The following is an 18,830-nucleotide window of genomic DNA, read 5'->3' on the forward strand; positions in this document are numbered from 1 at the left end:
TATTTGATTTGGGATGTCTCCAGGTATATGTGCTAATTTTGCTACGCACCAGCTGTATCGCACTCACCCGGTTAAATATTACTTCTCATGCCGCGTGGTTAGATAAATCCTCCGTTAAGCTGATAAATGCTACGCTTGGAAGACACCTCATTAACTTCGACCGAACGGCGGACTGACTCAGGACGAAAATAGCTCCTCGCCGCTAATTAGACTTTACCCACAGACCGGCCCTCTTATCGCTGCGAACCGGCCTATCGAATTCTCGCAAAAAAAAATAAAATCGCAAAGTAAAACATGACCTCGAGGGGTTACGTACGGCATAATCAATGAAAATACACACGCGATCGAGTCTTCGAGCCGAATCACGCGACGAAGCTATGACACTTCTGCTGGACGGACAACTCGCCGGCCGGTCTTCGGTGTAGCCTACCGAATTCATGCTTCGATGGTGCTTCCCTCCACGATTGTAGCAAGCCATGACGTCAAGCGAACAGCAAGACGATAACGAAGAACTCCGAAACACGTGGGACTTCGGCGCGGCGACGCGGACTGCTATTTGAGGTAGTGGATTCGATTTCTAGCAACGATAGATGGACGAGTGTGGTGGAACCGAACATCCGCGCACGATTACATTCACATCTGATGATGGGCAGCAAATAAAAAAAACTACTTCCAATTCACACTAAGCTGCATACTACTATTCTCTTGGGCAGAGTTTCTCAAACTGGGCGTGGCAACTCAATGGCGCCATTGAAAAACTTATCAACAGTTAAGCAGAAGGGTATTCTATATAGAAAACGCCCTCCACAGTTTTACATTGATTAATAAAATCGGGGAATCGAAGAACTTGAAATAGATCAAAATATGTTTTAGGCGATCATCGTAGTAGCCTGGATAATCTTCATTCTTCACAATTGCATCGAAAACAACACAGCAAGCTGTAAAATCGAACGAGAAAGGTTTCACATCCTACTCTAGCTATAATCCAAATTTCAAACGAAATTTGAGCTACATAGAGGCCTACATCAATGGTGGGGGTCGTCGTTGCGTTGAGAAACGCTGATCAACGGTAGTGTGACATTCCGTGCGGTGCAATCCGGATTGGCTGATGCGCGAAATCCAGTCATCTTTAGGCTAGAGGCCGGAGCCGACAAAAAGAGATATCTACGAGATGGGTGGGAATTGCAGAATTGCCGAAATGGCTTCTTATCAGTTATTGCTTAATTGGGGCAATTCGTGTTAGACAAAGCAGCAAACAATTTCCGGGTAGACCTGTTTATGATGTCTGTGTTTTAAATTTTGTTTTATTAGATCAGTTATTTGCGACAACAGTCTTTATATTTGTGAAAATACACTGCTTCTTGTTCCGGAACTAAAAACATTCCTTTTATTTGGAAAATCGCATAGATCTAAGAAAAGGCTACATTTTGTCAGAACTTGAATCCACATCCCAAATTTAGTGGATATAGCAATCAGGCAAACTTCGGACACTGATCTAGCAAGTGAGAGCTTTGGCCGCACAGTAGGTCGAAACTGAAAAAGACGGTCAATTCTCTTAGATGCATTTTAGTCCATTCGTGTCTTCGAGACATTGTTTTGAAAAGCATTCCGAACAAAATTTAAAAATAAATTTTAAATTAGACTCGAGAATAAAAATATCAGTTATTTTTTTCTTCAGCAAAGTTTAAGATCTTTTCATTTTGAACAACTTTACTGAACGTTCTTGATATTTTTTTAATTTCGTTTTCATGGTTCATTTTAAAATATAACTTATTTTATCTTAAATATCAGTTTTTTACCATTTCATGCTGCAATTTGATAACATGATATGTTCAACAATATTTTATATAGCACAAGAATACATAACTTATCCGAATATATCAATGCTATAAAATCTACACCTTGAAATATATAATGAATTTATGGTGAAATTTTTATCATTTTCGATCATTTTTCTAAACAAGTTTCTCCTCAATCAGCACTTTTCAGCAGTCACACTGTAAGGGCTGTTCATTTTATAAAGTGGACTTGTTTATGCTGTTTTTTGTTATTTATTGATAAAATCGTAATCGGTTTTCTGTACATTGTTCAACTATTATTCAACAATGTTATGAAAACATAAGATCTTACAAAATGCACTTGGTTGGAGAACTAAATAATTTTTCCAAAGTAAAACATTATTTTTCGCATAACGAAAATCCTCAATTTATTAAATCATTTTTATGAACAAACTGTACTATTCTATTAAATGTTTAGCTTTAAAATAAATCAATAATATTCCACCATTCTTTGACATTCGGTAACTGTTGCGGGAACTAGCAGCACTGCCGCGGACACTCCACATTCGCCCTTTTCCAATGCCGACGTTTGACAGCTACGAACGAACAACGAAAAAGGCCGGAACGATGACAAGACTGTCATCGAGAGGGCTTCATTAAGAACATTCACATTTCAATAACCACGTTTGTAATACGATTTCTCTAATAAAAAAAACTATTTGTTGGATTCGAGGGAAAATTGAATTAGTTGGATACCTTAACGTAAGTAACTTTAATTGATTGTAAAATGAAATCCTTCAAATAAAAAGATGCTCTTCCACAGCTTGAAAGGCCAAAAAACGTCTTTTACGAGGCGGATCCGAAATCCTGTTCAACGATCCAACAAAATTCAAGGTTAAGTCCACGATCGGATTAACCATCCGCGATGCCAGCGTAATGACTGCAAAGTCTGTAGGCAGTCCAACAGTCTGGACAATATGGTCCAATGTTCGGCCTGTGAGGAGTGGATCCATTACGGATGTGCGGGAGTGGATGGCAGCGTCCGGAAGGTCAGAAATTGGCGATGCGAGACATGCAAGTCATCGATTGCCTATCACCCTCCACCGTCAACCCTACCTCTAACGACAACCCTGGTGATCCCTTCAACGTCGACACTGTCAATTGTGACTGCTGGGCTAGAGAACGTGTCGAATACTCCGATGTCGTCTGGTGCTGCTGCTGTAGTTGTAGGCGATAGTGTTATCAGCCCAATCGGGAGCTGTTCCTCCCAGTTCTCTGAAAAGACAAAGGCTACTCTTCGCCAACTACAGGAGCAACAAGCGCTTCTAGAACAGGAGATGGAATCACAGCACATGCTGGAGATGGCAAGGAAGAAGCAACATTTAGAGTCAGCGATTTCGAAGGTCAGAGGTCAGATTCTGCAAAGTGGAGAACTGGAATTACCGACGATGACTACGATAGTCGAGGAATCCGGAGTAGGACGAGTGGAAGAATGGATGAAAAGGGTGGAAAATCAGCTGACGAACCTGTCACTCATACATCCAGTTGTGACAGAAGTTCCTGCATCAGTGGCAGCTCCGTTTAATTCAACGTCCACGCCAATATCTGGAACGATGAAAGATAACCTGGCCAGTTCATCGTATGCTCCCATCTCGGTTCCCGTGCAACCCAATATGACCTCGGCACCGATGTCAACAATGCCTTTCGGGTCATCAACGTTTTTGCCAGCAACCGTGCTGTACAGTACCGTGCCATCACTCCCGTTCCAGGCACCACTGTTTGAGCAATACATGAACCAAGGAGCTATTCCGTGGAGTCGAGTAATGGCTTCACTTCCACTGCCAGCAATGTGTATCCCACCGGCAACTCCAGTATGCAGTACGGTCCCAGTCGCGACATATCCACGAATTTATTCCGGAGCAACGATTGGTGAGGTGTCAACCGGCACTGCGGCGCCTTTCCTTTCATCGATATATCAACCACCGGTGACCGGGCATCCACCGATTCAGAGTCAGCCGCCTGCTCCTGGACAACTGCCTCTCTTTAATCAGCCATCTGTGTCGGGTCAGCAACCTCTCTCAGGTCAGCCGTTATACGCTGGGCAGCCGAACGTTCTCGTAAATCCGTATGCACCAGTTGGACCGACTCATCACCAGCTATTGGCTCGTCAGGTGATGCTGAAAGATCTACCACCATTTAGAGGAGATCCGGAGGATTGGCCGATCTTCTACAGTGCATACATCAACTCAACCATGGCGTGCGGCTATTCTGATGTCGGCTTGAACAACCCGGATGATGAAACGTTGCTCACGGTCATCGCTGAAGCAAGCGCTATTGTCAATTCTCGTCCATTGACTTTTATCCCTCTCCAGTCCATGGAACAAGAGGCATTAACGTCAAACCATTTTATCCATCTCAGTTCTGATGGCGATGTCCGATCCAAAAAACCGTTGATGGAGCCGGAGGACGTGGGTCGGACGAATTGGAACATGGCAAGGCAAATGGTTGAACATTTTTGGAAGAGATGGACACGCGAGTATTTGCCCAGTATCTCAAGGCGAACGAAATGGTTCGAGGAGGTGAAGACACCGGTAGTAGGTTACTTGGTGGTGTTGATCGAGAAGAACGTACGCAACGGCTGGACAAGGGGCCGCATAGTTTCGATGATAGCAGGGCGTGATGGTCGTGTGCGACAAGCCGTCGTACAGACAGCCAACGGAATCCTTCGTCGTCCAATGAGTAAGATCGCAGTGCTGGACGTACAACCAACTAGTAAAGCTGCGCCGGAGACGAACCTGCAGCGTTACGGGTCGGGGATTGTTGCGGGAACTAGCAGCACTGCCGCGGACACCCCACATTCGCCCTTTTCTAATGCCGATGTTTGACAGCTACGAACGAATAACGAAAAAGGCCGGAACGATGACAAGACTGTCATCGAGAGGGCTTCATTAAGAACATTCACATTTCAATAACCACGTTTGTAATACGATTTCTCTAATAAAAAAACTATATGTTGGATTCGAGGGAAAATTGAATTAGTTGGATACCTTAACGTAAGTAACTTTAATTGATTGTAAAATGAAATCCTTCAAATGAAAAGATGCTCTTCCACAGCTTGAAAAGGCCAAAAAAACGTCTTTTACGAGGCGGGTCCGAAACCCTGCTCAACGATCCAACAGTAACTTTAGTGATTAATCCATTTATGGCCAAATTTGCTGATACACCATCCTTTCACTCCCAGCAAAAAATAATAGTAAAAGGTAGTAAAGAATCGGATTCCTACCCATATTCGATGGAGTGATAAGGTTTTGTGATGCATAGGTCCGCATGAGTTCCTTAATTTGACGTTTGAGCGGTGCCGTATTCACTCGTTGCCTATGACCATGGCAAATAAACGTCAAATAATGAACTCGTGCATTGGTCCATTGTATTGACAGTCATAGGTGCACTGTTTTAATTTGTATGAGATTTTGACTTTTGCTGGCCCTATTGTTTAAAAAAATCCTAAAAGAGTGAAAGAGGAGCATACTTTTTGTGCAGATAATAAAAATATTATTATAGTTCGCTTTCGTATTAATTTTCATATAAACCTTTAACGTCTTTGCTGCCCATAACTGCATATTTGTAACATTCGACAAAAGTAGGCATTGAGTAAATGGGATACCAAGTTTGCATTTTACTGCAGTATGGGAGGAAACTAAAATTTCAAAAAATCATTACGAATTCAAAAGAGCTTATTTGAGGCTGAAATTTTGTACAACTCATATCGCATATTGGGTGAATAGTCAGAAAATAATTCTGATAGAAATTTCGTTACTACTACATTATGAGGCTCATGTATAATCTCAATGTGACTGTTATGCGGTTACAATTGCCAATGTGACAAAACAACTTGGTATTTTTTTTTTTTTTTTTGAATTTTTTAGAACAATCTCACAGATTTTAGTAAGTTGATCAAAAGTTTTTATCATTTGATGACTCTCCATGGTATTTACTCCAATTTGTCAAAAATGTCGAATGTGACTGTTATACAGTTTTGGGCAGTTTGGGCCACATTTAAATCCTAATAATAATGGCTGAAATTTTGTTAGAACTTTGTTTTCATCATAAAAACTGTGGAACAGATATGACAGAAGGGATTTAACCCGTATTCGTCTAGCAATTGAAAATAATAAAATTGCTGCCACCTTCTATTGAGCTCGAATGGAATCGCATGGACGTATAGTTTGCGAGGACAACTGTAATTTTTCGGTAATTTCAACCGGTTCAGAACTAGTGCGGTGGCTCATTGGTCAAATGTGGTCAAAATTACCTCAGCTTCCTTTTTTTTTTTGCTAGCCTTTACCGTACTATTTGGTATAAATCTGATTTCAGTTCAACTTGTTTTCATAATTTTGGCTATAGTTGTCATGGGCGAACTAAATGAGACAATTGGATCAGCTTTAAACTTGAGTATTTTTATTTTTCTGTTCTTTTTAGGATCTCCGTGGAACTGCCCAGACAACCAAAATGTACGTATAACGGAATCACCTGGAGGCTTTGTATGTGCAACATTTCACTTATAAGATGTCGCGAAAAGGCCTTCTACGTACAAAAGTGGAGGCGATATGCGTACATATATTATGTGATGACTAATAACATACAATGCGAGTGTATAAATTTTCTACCGAACTACCCTGTGATCTTATGCGACTTAACTTATGATAACAAATGTTGATTTGACAGCTGCTACGGATTTATTCGACTTACTTTGTACGAGTGTACAATACGAAACAAAATGTACAAATGAACTCAGAAAAGAAGTGTTTTATGCGAGGAAGCTCATCAATCTGACGAGTTTATCCACCGTGTTTTGCGGGTTTGATGTAATAGTATGAATAAACGAGTTGAAACGTGAACTTTCATGCGATTTCTGGTTGTCTGGGTGGTTGCAGATCAGTGGCGCGGAAAGTGGATAAGACAGGTAGGACATGTACTACGCACAAAAACACCTGGGTAGGACAGTCAAAGGATTCAATAAACAAAAAAAAGTAAGACAAAGATCATCAGAAACTATTTATTGCGCATTTCTTTTTCCACACTGAACTATCACTGAAGTTTTTTCAAGTGGGGAAACGTCAATAAATGTGTGCAATTTCATCGAAACGAATCGGTTTCTTCAGTGGACTTATTTTTTGCAATCCAAAGAATGAGTGCCCTGAGGACACCAACTTGATTAGATGCAATCCCGCATTTATATTCGTACTTTCGCACTTCGCAGTGCGTATTTCGCACTTCATACAAACTTGATCAATGTCGAACATATTCTTATGGAGGATGGAAGGCACGATTTTTTCATTGTATTCTCATGCCTAGTGAAGCGTGATATGGTTTGTAAATGTTCCTACAAGTTCGTTTGAAGAACGATTGAGAATATCTATAGAGAAAATCCTGGGAAACGAACTGTATGAATTGTCACAAGGAACTTCTTTAACCGTTAGAATAACTAATGAAGGAATCCTTTATGACATTTTCGAATGAAGCCCGTGAGCATTCATGCGAATAATTCTGGAGAAGTTTCTGGAACATTCATAGAGAATTATCAGAAGATTCTTTACGAATCTTCGGAACAAGTAATGTATTAATCTAGGACCATTTGCACCATAAGAATAGTCGTATCGTGTATACACAGCATCAGTTTGGTGGTGCTAGCGATTTCTGAACGAGCTATCACTCTTGATATCATCTATCAAAGCATTGCTGAATCTCTTGACAATTGTCAGAATTATTCCATTAGAACTCCCACAGCACACTCTCTAGAAGTCCTTGGCTAATTCAGAATTGCAGTAGGAATTTATGGGACATGTTTTTATTTAATTCCTGAAGAATGATTTGATCAAGGATCATTGTAAAATCATGGAGCAGAAACATCATCTCCGATTATTATAATCTAAAAGTGTCTGTGCTAAAAACATCACTCGATAATAACGCATACTAGATCAATATCTCCTCATTCACTTAACGTTGTGATAGAAATATTTGCGTCGGTGAATCACTGACCTCTTGCTAAGTAGATACCATACAACAATCCTCTTTTCATCTCCGTAATGTACGATACTACAAAAAGAACAATATTCTGATATCCTTAACTACAAATAGATGAGGAAATTAGAACAACCTCTATTTTTGTCAAATTGGTTTATTTAAACTGATTTAAAAGAATATGAACATGAAGAATATTCATATATTTTTAATTTGAATTATTACAAAAGTTAATCCATTGAATGATCCTCTAGACAAAAAGTCAAAAAATTAAGCCAGTCTTCTAAGAATTAAGAGGGTTAGAAGCAATGGTTTGTAATAAACAAAAATTTATTTTGAGACTTTGAAGTTCTTTCAGCTTTTAATTCCATAAAAATTGTATGGGAGCCAAATATAACAAGCTAAACTACAAACAGTAGGACGGAAAAATCAGCTTAAAAATCGTATTAAAGCTTGAAAAGTACAGAATTAGTATGATACAGTATAGGGTGCAGAAACACTTGGGCACTTCCATGGTTCACTTTGACATGGGTTTTTTTTTCTTGGCCGAATTGTCTGAAACATTGCAATAAGGAGCGCATCAATACGATGCATATTGTGGCTTTCAAAAAAACCCCACTGCCGAAGTGAATCAAAAGTACTAAGAATAGGATCCGGCTCCCTACTCAACTCAAAACCGATCAAAATGGGCCCCTAAAATATAGTCATTTTCAATTTCCAGCCTAGGATACCATAGAGTTGAAAATTTTCTTAGCTGCATCGTGCACAACATATTTGGAAATGTTTGTCCTACCCATGGTTTGGAACATGGACGCGCCTCTATTGCAGATAGATCAATGTTTATTCTTCTTGTCAACTGTCAAATTTGAATGTCAATCTTTGTGGTTCAAAAAAAAACTAACTACACGGAGAAAAATCAGCACAGTTTGAAACAACCAAAGGCCTTAAATAATTTCCTTCGATCAGATTTGAGCTGCTTTTTGAAAATGCTAAAGTTTAGCACCTTAATTTTCAATTCATAAGAAAATTAAATTTCATCTTTCTGAGACCGGTTCTACGGAGGTCCGATAGAGAACCGAAAAATTACCCCAGATCAAAGCTTTTCCAAATGTCAAAATTTGTTGTCACATGATAATCGTGATCGAAACTATAAAAACAACATTTATTAGAGTCAGATTTATACCAATTAGTTGAGCAACAGATAACAAAGCAAGGAGCTAATCTGACCTAGTGACCCACTGGAATAACTCTGAACCGGTTGACAATTCAAAAAACTCACATGATCTTTGAAAAACTAAACGAAATCCAAACCATTCCATTCGAGCTCGAACAAAGGCAATTCGTCGAAAGTTGCCGAAATGGCAACAATTTGAAATCTTTTTCATATGCTGCGCGCATACTGATGAAAAACTTTTTTTTAATATTATCCATTCTGTGACTGTTTAAAAACCAACGATTAATTTGCCTAATGATAAATACAGAAACATAAACAAATCAATTCATATTGATGAGAAATGAATACCCAGGTAACAATTAGAAGCTGCTCAAACGCTTTTATAACTAAGTCAAATAAGCCTTTGTTTGAACAAAAGCTGTTCATTAGGGCAATTCAAATTTTAAAAAGGTTTGAAAATCCAATCTCCCATATGCTCCTTACCATCCTTGCCATAAAAATAGTGTTCCATGAAATTTTCAGCTTTCTAGGTGGTGATTTAAAGGTGGCCCAAACACAAAGCAGGTTTATATGGAAATTACTATGAAGAAATTTTGAGAAATGTCCCAAACACGCTAGTACTGTAATTTTAGTAGAAACTTATCATCCCATATTGAAAACTCATTCTTCAAACCTTAATGAAGGATGTTGCTGAAGAAACAAATCACTTTTGAGCTAATTTTGTTTGTGATTTTTGTACATGTTTGCAGGGCTATAATCCCATATTAAGCTAAATAATAGCAAACAAACTCATGAATATCTCTTCTGCTATCCGTCGGATTGAATTTCTCTCTTCAGCAAATTTCTTTATTATGGTTTGAAAAGTGAGTTTCTACTATGGGATAATTAGTTTGTACTTACATTACAGTACTAGCGTGTTTGGAACATATTTCAAAATTTCTCCATTGTAATTTCCATATAAACCTACATTGTCTTAGGCCACCTTTAAATCACCACTTAGAAAGCTGAAAATTTCACAGAACACTATTTTTATGGTAAAGATGGTAAGAGAGATATGGGAGATTGGATTCTCAAACATTTTTATATTTTGAACCGCCCTACTGTTCATAGCCTCCTCAAACTTTTATTCAGCTTTTAAACATCTAATTCTGGCGATTTTATTCAGCCTGAAGCTGAATGGAAGCTATATGGAAGGCTGAATAAAGGTATAGAATGCTCTTATCCAAGTTTATTTGAATAACGATAGTTCTATTTTTAGAACAGATGCCAAACTTCAAAAGCTTAATAATAGCTTATTCATCCATTATTCAACAATAAACCAAGAAAAAGTAAAAAAAAAATACTGGTGCATATATTTGGGTTTTATTAATGCCAAAAACCATTTCAAACACATAGTAGAGATGTGAGCTGGAATTTAAAGACGAAGATTATTAATAACGATCAATTGAGAATTGAACTCAGATTCACTGATTTAAAGCCACTTATCTTGACAACTACTCCACATGAGACTGTGTGAACATCATTCAGAACAAGAGAATAACCTGCCGACATGTCTGAATAATTCCGAATTCAGGAGATTTTTTTCTCGAGAAAAGAAATGACTGTGTGCGTTTAAAGTGTGTCCGCTTTGTTGTTTAACAAGTTTAATGAAACGGTTTTCAAATAAGCAGGACGTACCTACATGAACGACCCAAACTATGGTTGGTGTAATTTTGTTCCCGTAAGATATGACAATTTTTCGACAGCGGATGTTGATTTGATTAAAGCTTTAAATAACCTTTAATCAGTGTCATTGATGCTTGCTGAACAAAAGTAAAAACTGTAGATGGAAAAAAATTTGTTCAACTTGATATTCAGCTTTGAGTGTACTGCTGAATAAGAGTGTTTAATAAGCTTTTCTTCAAGTAATTGTTCAGCTGCCACGGTGTTCAGCCTTGTACACCATTGTCCAGCCAATGTTCAGAAATAACTCTTCCTGTTCAGCTTTCATTGTTACTTGGCTATAGGGGCACCAAGACGAAAAATCCGAACGCTTATTCTATAGTATAATGGACGAGATTTTTTTTTTTTTTAATCCTAACGAATATTTATTTTTAGAGATTTTAGTGAAATCTGGAGATTTTTAATCGATTCCTGAAAATCTTAGCGGGATTCAGAGCATTTTCAACGGATTTTTTGTATTGTATTGTATGAGAAGAAGAATACTAATTCTTGCGGAATCGATCAATAACTTAAATCCTGAGGATCTGTGATGACTCTCAGCAGGATCTTGAAGACTTTTAACGGAATCTTTTGAATTTCTAGTAGTATCCTGAGAATTTCTAGTGGAAGTTCTTAGCTTTTGTGGGATTCGTGGCTGTGCGGTTAGTGTCGTCATATGGGGTGTGGGCTCGATTCCCACTTCGGTCTGGAAAACTTTTCGTGAGGAATGTTTTCCGAGCATGCCACTGGTCGTTGCATGCTAGTCCGTTATCTAGATTGGTGCTTCCTTCAAATGGCAATTCGGTCTCATGGAAGCATTAACGCATTAAGCATTAAATTGAGGATTTTGAATGAGATCCCAATGGAATCTGAGGATTGCTAGCGAATTGGCTTTTGAAACTCATACAGAGTCTTTGGCATATACGAATTCTAAACGATTTCCTAAGGATTCCTAGCGGATTCCTCAGTAAGATACGAAGGATCAACGAATTGTTAACCAAATCCGGAAAATTTCTCGAGGGCTCCTTAGGTTTCTAGTGAAATTTTGTAAATTCAAATCATTTTAAAACGGTATGCGTCATTGACTCGTTGCAAATTATAACAACATTATTTTGTATATAAAATCTAACTTTTTAAACTTATTAGACTTCTAAGAGCATTGGCGTAGGAACAGGGGGGCCAGGGGGGCCAGGCCCCCCCAGAGTCATCCAGGCCCCCTCCAGTATTTTGGATGATTATGTATAAAAATATTTAAACAAACATAAAAATTTACATAATTCTTAAGTGAAGAAAAATTTTCTGAATCAATTGACAAATATTCTTCAGGAGTTACGTTCTTTTATTTTTCTCAAAATAGTGGGAAACCCTCGCTTATCGTACACACCCAGACAACCAGAATGTACATATAACGAAATCACCTTTTGCGTTATGCGATGCTTATGTGCGCAAAGTTTCACATATAAGATGTTGCGAAAAGGCCTTATGCGTACAAAAGTGGAGGCGATATACGTGCATATTTTATATGATGAAAACTAATATGTAATGCGAGTGTGTAAATTTTATTGCGAACTAGTCTGTACTCTTATGCGAATTAATTTATGATAACAAAATTGATTTGACAGCTGCTACGGATTGATCCTACTTACTTTGTACGACTATACGGGACGAAACGAAATGTACATATGAACTCATAAAATAGCGTTTTATGCGAGGAAACTCATCGATTAAACGATATCATACACCATGTTGTGCGGGTGTGATGAAATTTGTGTAAATAAACGACTTTGTTCGTAAACTATTATGCGACTTCTGGTTGTTTGGGCAGTAACAGTGTGGCAGTTCTGACTTTGGTGAATCGTGCAGCCATCGAAAGATTAATCGTCGACATCTTCGTTGGAAAATACTGTGATACCAAAACGCTACAGTGTTCAGGAAATTCGGTTCCTTAAATTCGTATTTTTTAAATTGTGCAAACAGTACTATTTCAAATGTTTTAGCATAGTGCAGCATTTGACCTGCATTATGATTTCCTATGTTCTTGGAGGGTGCTCTGATCGAGTTGTTTGGTGATGATGATTGCCCACATACGATTTCTATTAAGAAATCCTTACATTAATTACAACTCGTTTGATATCCGACCAAATTAATTGATAAAGATGCTGTCGGCAAATAAATGAAAAGTTAAAATTACTAAAGGATCTTCTTAGACATAAGATAGTTGGAATTATTGGCGAAAAACAAAGGCTTAATTCATATCACATCTCTTCAAGTCATTTCAACCTGGCTAAAACTTATAAGAAAAGTCCAAAAATCGGCCATAGTTTTTAATTCCAGTAATATATTCTTTCTTTGTCCTCGCTTCGTTTTTTTTAATAACTTTACATGAATGAATTTATTATTTAATCTCTAAATTACGTTTCACTAAAAACAAAATTTACAGTTTCAAAAATTTCTGTTAAATCATTTAAGGTATATCGAAGAGTGGCTTTATACCTTTTGCAACAAATCTCTTAGAAATTAGTCAAATAATATTGTGAGATTTGTTCTTCTCCAAGTTCATCACGAGATGTGTTTCCTAATTCAACTAAAAAAACTTAATCTTTCAAAAGTTCAAACGTTGCCTTAGCTATTTTTACTAAAAATCATTGATTCTGTCAAACTCGTTCATAGTTTTTCAAAAAAAAAGTAATTAAAACTTTTTCGCGAAGTTCATCAAAAGTCCTTCAGAAATACTTTAAAAATACATCGTAAATTGTGTAACAAATTCTCCTATAATTTTTGTTTCTGTAAATTCTGCTGCAATTCCCCTGGATTATGTAGGAATTATCTATGAAAAGTATTTTGGAATATCCTTTGGCTTCGAATCTTCAGAGGAAATTTGATGACAAAACCCCAGGCAAACTTTTGCTTCCAAAATAAGCAAAATGACTGTGCAGGGATTTATTAAAAATTCATAAAGAAATTTAGCAGAATTCTTAGAGGATATTTGGCGGAATTATGGGGAGTCCAGAAGTCAAAGAAGGAATTCCGCTAGCGTTCATTGATAATTTCTAAAGAAGATGTTGATGGAGTTCCTTGAGGTATTCGTGTTTTTCTTTTAATTCCTTAGAGAGATTCAAATTATCCTGTAGTTTTTCACCTCTAGAGAAAAAATTATAGATTATTATTTATCTTTGGTTGTTTCGTTATCCATCTGTTGTTTTTATCTGCTTAAACATTTTATTGTTTCTCTTTCCTTCGCATGACCTCGCAACCTCGTACTCCAAAAAGTAAAATTTCAAAGAATCTATTAAAAAAAATAAGTTATTGGAGTTTTGAAAAAAATCAGAATTCTTATACTATGGTTCCTAATTTCCTAAATTCTTAAACGTATTTTCAAATCAATGCAAAAAATTTCCGCCAAGTTTGTTTTATATTATGAATTTTACCATAAGACATCTTTGGCAATGTTCTTGAAAAATACCGCCAATATTTTCACGTTAAACTTCTACAGTTCTACCACACTAGTTAAAAATATTCCTTCCAACATATATATTCCCTCCGTTTTAACATAAATCTTTGTCCATTACAAACGACGATAGAAATGAACAAGATTTTTTGTTGGTATTCTTACAAAAAAACACCAGAGCTTTTTCTGCGAGGTACATCGTCAGAAATTTCGTAAAAAGTTCAAAAATTCTACGGTGAATATTTGAATTTCTTGAAAATACTTAAGTATTATTGAATTTGTTTACCGGCATATCGGTCTATTTTGCTCGAAGTAAGAGGGAGCATGGAGAAGAAAGCAATGAATACTAGATGGATAGGTACCGTAAGGGAACGGCGAGAGCAATTGGATTAGATGTTGAAGAGGGCAAACCATATGAAACAGTATTACTTGAAACGTCTTTCCTTGTGGCTAACGTCCCCTATGGGAACGGCTTGGTGTGTTTTGAGAATGACACTACCAAGAGTAAGTATTTTTTTCAAATTCAATTTGAACTTAAATAATATCAATGAAAGGATTTGTGGAGTAATTTGTTGAGATGTACCTTAAAAATATTGAGGTATTTCTGGAGTAGTTTTTGAGTCAGAATTATATAGATTCCTAGATATTATTTATAGAATTAACTTTCGGAAAAAAATATGGAGCAGTTTTTAGAACCTGAAAGAATACCAGATGAAATTTCTGGAGAATTATTTTGAGAAGCTCAAAAATGGTTTGAGAATTCTTTTGTAAATTTGTTGAGAAAAAAACCTTTTAAAAAAAAAATCTCCAGAAGAATCGATAATGCTGTTTAAAGTAGAAAATCTTTGGAAAATGCTTGGGTTGATCAATGGTGATTTGTTTGGAATGATGCTAGGACGACATCCCAGGGAAAACAATAATATAATTCTCCAAAGAAATCTCTGAACAATTTTTTTTTTGGGAGATTATTAAATTTTTTCACGTCAGAGTTTATAAAAAAATAGCCTAACTTATTGCGCTAAAAACTTTGGAATGACTGAGTTAAAAAAAATAATAGATAGGCGTTTTTGAAGAAATTTTAAAATATTGTATTCGAGACAGAATTTCGAAGGACTTCGGGGATCAATTTCAAATTGATTTTTAAATAAATCTGAAGAAGCACTTAGAGAATTTTCTGTGATAAAATGTAGATAGATTTGTGAAAAAATACTCTGAAAAATCACTAAGAACATATTCCCAATTGAATCTTGTTTAATTATTTATGAAAACCTTGTGGAATATTATGGATGAGTCTCGAAACAATCAACCATTTTTTTTTATTTGCAGGAAGTCTTGAATGCTCGCTGTGAATTTTTCAAGCAACCGTTTTAAAATTTCTGAGAGATTTTTTTAAAGATTTGTTGAAAGAATCTGAAGGAAGAATCTCGAAGGCAAATTTGGTAAAAATGTTAGTTCACTCTGAAGAATTTGTGTAAAGCTTCCATTTTTAGTGATCTAGAAGACAATTTTGGTAATATTTATTGTACTATTTCTTGGAGAAACCCTCAGTAATTTAAGAAAATCTTCAACAAATTTTCAATGTACAATAGGATGATATTTTCATTAAACAATTAATTTATGTATAACAAGTACGTTCAAATTTCGGAAATTCTTCAAGAGATTATTTTGAGGAATTTGATACAGATTCTTCGAAAAATTTTATGGATAGATTAGAAAACTTAGGGAAAATCCAGGAAAAAATCTGTTAAATAATAATTACTAATCCCATGAATGGTTTTCCGTGGGAGTCCCAGAAGGAACTCAGTGGAAACTGGTAAAGGCGTTATTGGAGAATGTACTGGAAAGAATTACAAAGGGATATTCCTTGTGAGTTCTTTGAAATAATTTTTTAAGGATTTTTTACTGGATTAGACAAGGAATGAATATTTTGAAATTTACAAGTATCACTGATATGCAGTGATATGAGACAAAATCACAAACAGATAAAATCAACGCAAATTTATGCAAACTACGAGATTTGTGAAAATCATGATTATTGCGAGCGACATTACTTCGGTAATTTTTTTAAATACATTGTAGATCTGATGGTGGCTGAAAACCAGTAAGCCGAAACGTTATAATCGTGTTTCAGTGTCTAGTAATCACCGAAAATTATCAACAATCTCCAAACATTACTTCGGTAAGCCAAGAATTTGCTAGGCCCCCCCTAGGCCCCCTCCAGAAAAAAAATCCTAGCTACGCCAATGTCTAAGAGTGTTCTACAGAGTTATTCCACGCGCCACATGTATTAAGCGAGGGCTGCAAATTGAGCACCCCTGCTCTAATATGTATGACATCAAAATACATACACTGGTTGATATCTATCGACTTTCAACATAATCGAAGAATGTTTGTACATAATCTGGGTTATATTACCTACCGTCGTTGCAGGTGACAATGTGTCTAAACTTTTGATTTTGAGAATAGGTCAAAACATATCATGGATTATTTCAATAAATATTGAGCGTAGGTGCATAGGTTTTAATAAAAATTTTATGAAATATATTAATAAAAAATAATCATACTTTGTGACACAACTTCCAAACATAAAAGAGCACTCTAATAACAAATATGGAGGTAAGCCTTTAAAAACAAATCGAATCGTATACTGTTGCACATGATTGATATTCTTCCACGAAGTAATCCGAGCCAACTTAGTAATTTAATAAGAAATTAAGGAATTATAAACCAAAATACAGTAAACTTTCCTTTTCGATATTCCGTATCTCGAGTTAGAGAACCATAGTAAAAGTTGAATTTCATGACAACCTTGATGATCCCTTGGAATGCATTTGCACTGATACCTTCCTAACTAGATGATCCCTTCAATATCGAGTTATAGGAGTTGACTTTATTTAAATTTGCAAGATCATTTAACGTCATGAACAAACCTCATCTAACCCATCGCCGGCGTCATCAGTCTAAGTGTGCCAAAACAACACGTTTTGCGTACCCACCATTAAAAACTGTTTATTTGAATGGAACGACTTGCGCCGCACAAATGGAACCCATGTGCCTATGCCTACTACGATCCAACCTGTGCGCGAATCAGCATCCTGTACCTTTGGTAAGCCGCAATCAAACAAATTTCCCTCTCATCGTCGTCAAATCCTACTTAAGACAATCCGACGGTCGTCAAACTGATAAGCGCTGCCCGATGTTCCGAGTACGTCAGTCAGTCAGTCAGCAGCAGCGGATTGTTTTCCAAACTCTCGTTCACCTAATGGCTCTCACAGGTTGAACGAGAGGTAAACTAAAGAGTGCATCATTCGCCTATGAAAGTTTGTATTAGGGTGGTTCAAATTACAAAACAGTTTGAAAATCCAATCTCCAATATAGTTAACTCTCCCTTACTCGATATTCGGTATCTCGATATCGAGTTAGAGAACCACTGTAAATGTTGGTTTTTATGGCTACCTCGATAGTCCCTTGAATCGCATTTGCACTGGTTCTGTATTCTATAATTCGATAACTACCTAATTTGGTGGTCCTTTCAATATCGAGTAATGGAGAGTTGACTGGTGTACGAATTCAATAATTTCCATTAAATCAAAGATAAAAGTAAAAGGAAACAGCTAATGATTGTCGAACAATAAATATCGCCTATGGTCTTCATTATTGATAAAATATTTATCAATTTAATGTTAAAGCAGAACCCTGTACAAATATGAATGTGAGTCACTGTATATACCAGCTGATACCGAACGTGTCGCGTTGCAAACCAGAAACACGACAGAGAAGTTCTTCGCGTTTGCGGTAGAGGGCAGTTAATTGCGACTGGTTTTGCTAGTCGCCGCTAGGAGCGCTGGCGCGCTCTAAATCGCGCCTACTTTGTTCGTTCGTTCGACCGGAGATTGCTCTTATCAATCGTGACGGGCAAACCCTCTCTCAATTGGATAATTGAGTTCGAGTAAACACTCGAGAAGATTATCTATTACAAGGCTTTGGATGTTGTCCATTCACCTAGATTGATCTAATCAGGCCATTGCGAGAAAGGACTGATGCTTTCTACGGATCTCTACGAGGTGCGTGATCTAGTTCTCGAGCAGTTGTCGTTGCTCTATGATGACAATCTGAGGACATTGACAATCTCAAGGCCATTCCTCGCGTGAACGAGTTGTTGAACGATGATGAATGAGAAAAGAAGCCGTTGGCAGAACAAAGGTATCGCCCTCGCGGGATACTTCGCTCGTTTTATGTATGTAAACAGCGCCGCCGCCGCCGCCAGGGGGACCGCTTCGCGAGATAAGAGAGAGAAAAAGAATGATGTAAGTCATTTCTCGCAACTGCTGCGCTGTGGATGTATATTCAAATAGAATTATAATCATTAGCAGTTTGCCACCGGTAGCTACTACAATGTGATAATCGCGTTGTTTAACATTGTTCACTGGTGCAAAATTAGACACTTCACCGCACGTCTGCCAGGAAGGAACACAAAGAAAGCGTTTGTAGCGGTGGAAAATTTAATTCACCAAGGTCAATCTACTAGTGGAAGGTTTCGAAAATTGCGAACCGGTTCCTAAGCTGACCTTCCACGCGCTCAACGGATTCTCAATCAAACCAGAAGCGACATGCTGTCTAGTTCAGAGGGCAATAAAACCGTCGATCACGCAGCATGCCATTTCATTAATCTGGACATTATGGTCAAAGCATGCTGCGCTTCACAAAT

General features: G+C 37.2%; 1 protein-coding gene across 1 annotated transcript in view; it reads right to left on the bottom strand.

Annotated features, from left to right (window-relative positions):
• The window catches only part of LOC5568583 (putative inorganic phosphate cotransporter), a 74,933-nt gene that overhangs the window by 32,488 nt on the left and 23,615 nt on the right, over window positions 1–18,830 (bottom strand). The window lies entirely within an intron of this gene.

This window comes from Aedes aegypti, chromosome 3 (genome assembly GCF_002204515.2).
Source record: "Aedes aegypti strain LVP_AGWG chromosome 3, AaegL5.0 Primary Assembly, whole genome shotgun sequence".
Classification (NCBI taxonomy): Eukaryota; Metazoa; Arthropoda; class Insecta; order Diptera; family Culicidae; genus Aedes; species Aedes aegypti.